The sequence below is a fragment of the Phaenicophaeus curvirostris genome, chromosome 1, assembly GCF_032191515.1.
Source record: "Phaenicophaeus curvirostris isolate KB17595 chromosome 1, BPBGC_Pcur_1.0, whole genome shotgun sequence".
Classification (NCBI taxonomy): domain Eukaryota; kingdom Metazoa; phylum Chordata; class Aves; order Cuculiformes; family Cuculidae; genus Phaenicophaeus; species Phaenicophaeus curvirostris.
The window spans coordinates 136603713-136612668 of record NC_091392.1 but is presented as its reverse complement, the minus strand read 5'-3'; positions in this window follow the sequence as shown (position 1 = coordinate 136612668).

The window sequence follows — 8956 nt, the reverse complement described above, 5'->3', positions numbered from 1 at the left end:
CCAGGGAGGTTATCCTCCCTCTGTACTCAGCACTGGTGAGACCGCTCCTTGAATCCTGTGTTCAGTTCTGGGCCCCTCACCACAAGAAGGATGTTGAGGCTCTGGAGCGAGTCCAGAGAAGAGCAACAAAGCTGGTGAAGGGGCTGGAGAACAGGCCTTATGAGGAGCGGCTAAGAGAGCTGGGGTTGTTTAGCCTGGAGAAGAGGAGGCTGAGGGGAGACCTCATTGCTCTCTACAACTACCTGAAAGGAGGTTGTAGAGAGGAGGGTGCTGGCCTCTTCTTCCAAGTGACAGGGGACAGGACAAGAGGGAATGGCCTCAAGCTCCGCCAGGGGAGGCTTAGGCTAGATATTAGGAAAAGATTCTTTACAGAAAGGGTCATTGGGCACTGGAACAGGCTGCCCAGGGAGGTGGTTGAGTCACCTTCCCTGGAGGTGTTTAAGGCACAGGTGGACGAGGTGCTGAGGGGCATGGTTTAGTGTTTGATAGGAACGGTTGGACTCGATGATCCGGTGGGTCTCTTCCAACCTGGTTATTCTGTGATTCTGTGATTCTGTAATATGAAAAGCAAGGTCACACTTTGACAATTTGGATCTCAGTGGATCTAAGCCAGTTCATAATAGCAGACCCTGGAGAAATGAAATTTTGGCCTTGGAGGAATAAAGTACCAAGTTTAGAGGTGACACAGATTATGTTGCTTTAAAAGCCTTAGGGTTGTTTAGGTTTTATTCCTAATAGGAATTTAGATAACCCTACCACTCATTTATCTTCTCAGTATAGACTTCAATTATTGAATCACAGTTTTCTGCCAGCTGCTATGGGTAATTTATGCTACTATTTTTGGCATCTCTGGATTTTTCCCAAACAATATTATTTTGTTTTCAAATGCAAGTGTTTCTGAAAGAGAAGGAATTGAAGTCTTTAAAGGTTTAAGTTTGTCACATTTAATTTTTTTCCATCTTAAACAAATTTTAGAAAGGACCTATAGGAAATCACTTTTATGGTTACCAAAATATGGAAACTTAGAGCTCTGGAAAGATTACAGAAAGTTAAGGAAGAAAAAAAATTATAAAATCCAGATTTGTAGAGGCAACAAAGAAAATGAATGTGCATAGCAGTCATTTGGACTTAATATTAAAATCCTGTATGTGGTTTCTATTTATGAAAAAATATATTGAGCCAATAAAAACAACTATATGTCAGTAACAGATAAATTGTGAGCAAAATTCAGTACTCATCAGAAAAAGAAGTGTTAAAATGTTTTAGGAAAAATTTAAAGCCTATGGTGTGCTGGTGAATTTATTTTTTTTTTACTACAGGAAAGTGGGACTAAATAAAAACCAACTTCAGGAGACATTTTTTGACGTTGCAGTGTTGTGATTGAGAGACAAATTTGACTTCGGAAAACTTTTAAAAGATCCACCTTTCAAAAAACCCCGTGAAGGTAATTTATAATTTATGTCTTTGTTCTCCTTCATGCTTAAGGAATGAGCTGTAAAAAACACATGATTCCTTTTGTTCTTTAGAAGGCTGAGGAGGTAAATTACTTCAATGACCAGCATCCATCAAATAGGAAATGAGAAGGAAACTGTCTTGCCATAAAAGTTTTTCCCACTCCCTCCTGAGCTTTATATGCCTTTTCAATACTTCACTAACTTTTCTTTCCTCAAAACCACAACAAAACAAACTTTCAAACATTGGTCTAGTTGAGACTGACAGAAAGGACTCTTCATTGATCATCGCTCTGTGCAATTAGTTAAAAAATACACTAGAGGTCATTTTGATTTTTTCTAGCTTTACCATCTCCTGTGTTTCTTCCTCGCATTGAGGATATGCATATTTTGGATTACAGCCTCCTTCGACTCATCCAAGAATTACATTTTTCCAGGCTGGATCCCACATAATTATCTTCTGCCCTTATTTCTTCTTTATTTGCACACCTTTGTATCTTTCTTCTGCATATGCAGGTTAGGGTAAATTACTATCATCTGCATACGCTGTTTACTTGTTTCTGGGAATCATAACGGAAGATGATAAACAGAAGCAGATGTATCATTATTAGGCAACTCTCTCTGATTCAATGTGTTACTGCTTATCATTGCTCTATGTTTACAATCATTTAGCTAGATTTCAGGCCATGGTGTGGCATTCACAGCTAAGCCAATTTAAATCAAATTAATATTTCTAGTAGTTTTCCATCGACAATGCATTAAATATTAAGGAACACCTAGCAATCTCACAAAGAGTCCTTCTTCTGAATACTGTATGTCTCTGTTTAGAAGGCATGTCAGTGACAATTCAGTAAAAGTTTTGTTCCTCAAGTGGCCCTTGCGCAAAAGGAAATGTTTCCATTGTGCTTCTTATCAATTTGTTGAAACTTCCGACTATCGGTCATTCATGGTAGGCTCTTTGTCTTTGCACAAAGACTTAGAGCAGTGCAACAAGTCTTATTCTGGCCAGGTCTGGCCACTACCTGAAAGTGCTACCATCACATATGTTAAAGGACTCTTTCACGGATATGATGGTATAAAAGAATAGTTGCTATTTCCTTGCTACTGCTAATATAAGTATTGCTTCCATGTGGTCTGTTCTGTGGTTATATGCAGCACTGCTCTGGTCCAGTCAGTCAGAAATTCTCTCTTGCTGACTGAAGTAATTTCAGCTTAATTTGAATGACAATCAGAGGAATGGACCACCTCTCCTATGAAGAAAGGCTGATAGAATTGGGGTTGTTCAGCCTGGAGAAGAGAAGGCTCTAAGAAGAATATATTGTGTCCTTTCAGTACTTAAAAAGGTCCCATAAGAAAGATTGGGAAAAACTTTTTAGCAGGACCCGTTGTGATACAACAAAGGATAATGGTTTTAAACTGAAAGTAGGTAGATTTTGATGAGATATAAGCAAGAATTTTTTTACAGTGGGGGTGGTTAAAAACTGGAACAGGTTGCCCAGAGAGGTGGCAAAAGCCCCATCCCTGGAAACATTCCAGGTCAGGTTGGACAAGGCCTTCAGCAACAAGATCTAGCTGAAGATGTCCCTGTTCATTGCAGGGGGTTTGGACTAGATGACCTTTACAGGTCTCTTCCATCCTAAACCACTCAATGATTCTGTGATTCTGTCATCAAAAACATAGGCTTCCTGTACACTCATGTAAGAGATAAGTGTATTGTGGGAGGTGATTCCTGCCTTCCATTATTTTTAAGGAAATAAAACAAAATGGGTATGGTGTGCACAATAAAGGGATTCTAGATTAATGTCCTGTTTTATATATTCATCTTTGAGTTAAAGTCTGTTCATTGCTAGCAATAAGAAAGAAATTTCAGCAGTGTTGATACTGCTCATAAAAAATTGAACAGGCAACAATAGAGAGAAAAATTACATGATAATCTGCAGCAACTGGAAATATGTCAAAGCATAATGTCTGAGTGGTGCTGGTGAGCTGCTGTCTTTTCTCTGGATGAAAGTGGGAGGAGAAAAGAGAAACGTGTTCTTAAATTGGAAGTGAGGGAAAAGCCAAGCAGTTAAGTCATTTTAATAACAGGAAAAAGAAAAAATAAAGGAGAAAGAAAAGGACATGAAATAAAGAAGAAATGAAGCTATCATCTGGGTGTGGTTTTAGTGGTTGAATCAGAAAGAGTTAGAGGCCTAATTCTTTTGAGAAGAGAAATAACAGAAAAAGATATTCCTCCGTTCATCAGATAGAAGAGAAAATGAAGAAAGACTCAGGAAATGGGAAGCTGAAAATCTCTGAATAGTCAAGAATGCAGAGGGGAAACCAAGAAAAATATCTCTTCAGAAAGAATTACAAAAAAGTCCTAATGCAGAATTGCCACAGTGCCGCAGGTCACTGTGTTTTCAGTGCTTTCCATAGAATGGTGCTGCTTACTTTAACTCAAAGTTTTGAGTTTTTGCATTCAATTGTGGTTTTATGTAAAGAGTGTAAGTCCTGTGTTGTCAACTGGTTTAATTTACATAAGTCTTATAATCTGATTAGACAATTGGCAGGAAATCTTCAGCTGATATTTCTTAAAATATAAATTTCCTTGGTAGAATAAACTAATAAATAAAACCAAGATTAGCTAGATGTAGGCTCTTAGTATACTGACTTCTAAGAAATCCTTTAAATGGTGCTATTGTGATTTTCCAAGTGTAAATATAAAGGACTTCATTCATCCTAGTGTAATACTTGGAACTGATGGAGTTTCATTAAAAGGACTTGACCTAGAACATTTATCCTCATCATTTAAACATTATAGCCCACATACAAACCAGTTAAAAAAGACAGCAGGAAACATTTATAAAGCAAAATCAACAAACTGAGACCCTTTGTGTTCCCCAGACAGTAGTCTGATAATAGAAAGATGGCTGTAGGATTTACAAACAAATTGAAAACTGGCAAGGACATCAATCTGAATCCCTTTTAGGTAGTTTATCTCTTCCTCTGGCTCATAAAAGTTAAATAACAACCAGAAAATTGCTTTTTGTAATAAACAAGTAAGAACTGACTAACCTGATGCTGTAGAAGTGACTTTCCTTTTCAGTGTCTCTCACATTAGGATCATTTCAGGCAGAGGTTGTATAACTGGCTCCTGGGTTTTACTTAATTCTTGGCTTCTGGTTAACAAATGTTCTATCAATGTTTATTTAAATGTAGCCTTTGAAGTTATAACACAGACTGATATGCTAAACAGAAGCAGGTAAAATGCCAGTTGTATCTGGCAGTACTTCCACCCACACCCTTGTAGTTTTAAAATTTAGGAAAAGTTTTTGCTTTTTGATGAGGGGAAAATGACGCATTTGTTTTGGGATGTCAGCTCAAGGCTCAGTTATTAGATATAAATCTCATCTCAGCAATACTTTGGCTTCTGATATTTTAAACAAAATTGCCTTGGCTTGAAGTGGATGTTGACCTTATGAGGGATCAAGTGAGCCTTCCTGTTGTTACTTGCAGTGAGCACATATTTTCTCTATCTCTTGATATTCAGTTAGGATTTGTCATACTACCACTGCAATGAAAGGGATTTATTTCAGGTCAGTCTTGTGATTCTAACCCTACAAAAAGTAAAATTTACGTGGAACAAAATTACCATGTTAGTCATCTTTTTTCCTGACATCTAGGGAAGAGTAACCTTGTGGGGATTGCTTATATGGAAAGGTATAAATGTTTTGACAGTATTCATATTGCACAGTTTCAATGGTTAGTGGGAGTTATACTTAAAGAGAAGTTATGTTAAAATAAAGGAGGGCAAAATGTGTGCAGATGTTATCTGACCTCTAATGAAAGGTCTAGAGGTCATTTGGATTCTTGAGGGAGAGAGGTTGGAAAGGCTACAGCCCTGGTGGAAATTGAAAAATGTTGTAACACATCACATACACATAAAAACACTGAGTCTAAGTGAATCATAACTTTCTAAACCTGGATGTTCCGGAAAGCAGAGCTAACATTATAGTGTGTGCCAGTAACAAAGGCTTGGAAAAAAATATATTTCTTCTTCAAGGGAATAAAACATTTTCCACAGCCTCCTAGATGGCCCTAGTTTAGCTTAGAAATCAGCATGGTCAAAAGTAGTAACAATGCCTTTCAGAATTTTAGTGAAAACAGCTCTTTTTTTTTTTCCCCACCCTTCTGCCTTTAAATAGTGATAAGAACCTGTTGTAGCTATCCATTTGCAGAGACAGAAGAATATAGACTAATAGACATAATCTGGACTTACGGTGAATCAGTAGTGTTCTTTGTGTCTGGTTGATGGCCATAAATATAATTTGAAGAACATAGGCCACCACCATTTTTCCTTGCAGCAGGAATATAGAATGGGAACACACTAAAGCATGCTGCAGCTCCAGGCAGTTCTAAATTCTTGTTTCCTCTCCACAGAAATCAGCAAAGAGAGGAATCACTGAACAGCAAACTTGTATAAATTTTTCCTTGATCATTTGATCTAAATGTAGCTGTACCAAATCACTGTGTGACAGAACTCAAGAGGCACTATTTTCACTAAGAGCAGTTCTCTTTGAGGAAGCAGCAAAAGAAATACATATGCAAGATACAAAACACCAAAAATTTTCACAGCACTGAGCTTTTCCCAGGAACTGGGAATTGACTCAGGGTGAAATAATCCTCCTCAAATCCATAAATCCTACATAATTTCTTAAAGAACTGTGTCTTCTGGCCTTGTCAGCTAAAGGGGAAAATCTCTGTGTGGTTAAGCAATCTGAGTGAAAATACAGAAACCCAGCTAGCGTTTACCCATAATAAAGAAAATCATTCAGCAACGCAAAAGAATCTTTTCCTTCTCTGTGGAAAGACTTTTCATGACCTTTTAACCATTTTTGAAAAGAAATTGTTACACAACGTCTCATTACTATAAGTGAGAAACAATGTAAAACATTTGTTTCAAAAAAGCTTCACTGGGAAACATTAGAAAATGCAATAAAAGTATCATGTAAAAATTATTTGACAAACACAGCGTTTCAAAAGCACCCATTCCTTATTTCCAGCAGCTTTCTGTGCTTGCTTTTTGAACCAGCAGTTTCCAGTAGAGCAAACTTTTTCAGGGAAGAAAAAGCCCTCTTGTGAAGCTTGCAGGCGGAGGCAGCTGTTTGCCTCTTTTTCACAGCTCAGAGATGAAATGTGTGGTGGAGCCCTGCTGTCTCTCTCAAGCTGTGTAAGTGAGCAAACACTAATGTGGCTTTGGCACCTGTACAGGGTGTATCCCTTCTGGAGCTTTATTTGTCCTCTGTTTCAGACTAACGGCATAGCCTATTTCTACTTGAGGGGTACATGAAGAGAAATGTATAAAGAAAAATGCCATTAGAACAGAGAATAAAGAAGAGAAGAACAGGACTGCACAAAGGAAGCTGAACATTTCCCTAGCCGCGCTTTCCTAGTTATCTCCATGACTTGAAGAAAGAAATGCTTTCTCTTTTTCAGTATCTGTCTTTCTGTGGATGTTTGCCAGCGTGTCATCTTTCTGCTGACATCTGCTTCAGTCAAACTTCTCTTTCCAGGCTCTTCAAACTTAAGCTTTAGAATCTCCTTCATCCTTTATGCATAATAATACATTCATTTATCTACCAAGTCAGACAAGATGGTTTGCTCCTTATTATTTGTTCATTGTTAAAAAAACCCAAACTTCTTTTAATTTATTTACAGCAAGTGTCTTACCTTTTCCATTTTCCTTATTTTTTCCTCCTTAATTTCTTTAAAAGGTTCTTTACACTTCGTCCTATCACAAGAAGTTAGTCATAAGCAGAACCTACAGTCAGTTGCAGCCCACTTAATCATGCAGTCTGTGAGAGTAATGCTATTTCTCTTCTTCTTCAGCCCTGAGTAGCTATGTCTTTGAATGCCTCATAAAGGTTGTGCAGGATAATTCTTTGTGCTGCAGTGCCAGTCAGGTCTATATCACATAACAAACATTACTCCTGAGTTTGCCTTTCTGCCAAAATTTTAGCATATATAACATTAAAAATTTTGGTGTAAAAAATTCATAACCGAACTGTGCCTACACCTCAGTGGTACTGAGAGCATTATAAGAAGAATTGCAGCATCATAAGACTTCCCAGAAAAGTTTGTTTAACTGTAGTTTCTCCTGAGTACCATTTTATCCTGCTTTTGCTGATACCTGTCACAAGACTAACCCAGCTTTCCTTTTCTTCTAACATTCCTCTACTTTTTGCTTGTTAACTTTCCTGCTGGCAGCCATCACTCCTGCTACTTGACAGGGTTGTACTTGTTACCTGACTGTTAGATGTGAAATTGCTTGAGTTATGAGACCTTCTTTCCATCACATATCAATCAAGAAAGTTATGTTTACTGGAAAATGTCAATGGAAAGAGTGCTCAGTTAAAGATGGTGGTCTGTGAATGACTTACATTTAAGAATTGTTTTTGTGAAAAATATTCTTTTTCAGCCAGCTCCTCCCCACAGAGGAAAAGAAAACCAGACTTACAGCAGAAGTACTGTGTGTGTATAGTCAATATTTAACAATACACAATTCAGAGTTGGTTCAAAAAGTGAGAATAGACAATAAAGCAAGCCGAGTTAGTTTTTATTTTTAAGAACTAAACCACTGCTAAAACTGTTCCCTGAAATCATTGCTCAAATTCTTCTGTAAACTGTTTAGAGCACTGGCTTTAATTTCTTCTCTTAGTATTATATTTGATTTAGTAAATGTTTCCTATTTTCAGAATTGTACTTTCTACAGTGTATTTTCATTGCTCTCTTTCTCTAACATGGGCTTGTTAACAACGAACCAATAACCTTGCTAACATTAACAATTTCACGGTTCTTAGGAGATGGTTTCTTAATTTTTATTTTTTTTTAAGAAAACTGACCTTGACGTTTGAATAATTTTGGGGGAGAAAGCCAGATTTCTTCATTCTCTTTCTCCTCTGTTTAATGCTGAGCAGTTTTGGTTTTATTTTTGGCACAAGCCTTTATCCTCTGTCATTCTACAAGGAAAGAAAAATTTGTTAGAAGTTTGATGAAAAGAAACTCATGGAATTTCTCTTTTCCCCAGACCCTTTTTGTGGAATTTATGATAGGGAACAGTTATCCAGTCCTTTCACCAGCTGCCTTTGCTGGGTGTGGAGAAGGGAAGGTCACATCTGGAAGAGCAGAGTAATTTTAAATCCATAAAGCTAAAACACCATGGAAAGATTTTCACTCTGTGAGGTTAAATATGCATGAACAGCAAAAATCTCAGGTGCTGTCAGAAATCCCTGCTCCACAGAAATGCATGATAAAACAAATAACTATTATTCACTTTCTGATCATTGCACCATTCACCTTTTGCACATGTGGTTAATCAATGCATCATCATTCCTATTGTATGTTTCTTGAATGGTGGGTCAGGAAAGACTGACCAGGTTCCATTTTTTTTACTTTGGGGTTATTCCAGCAGCCCTCATATTCCAGTTCATTTTTTAAAAGTAATTTACCTGTAGATTTCACAA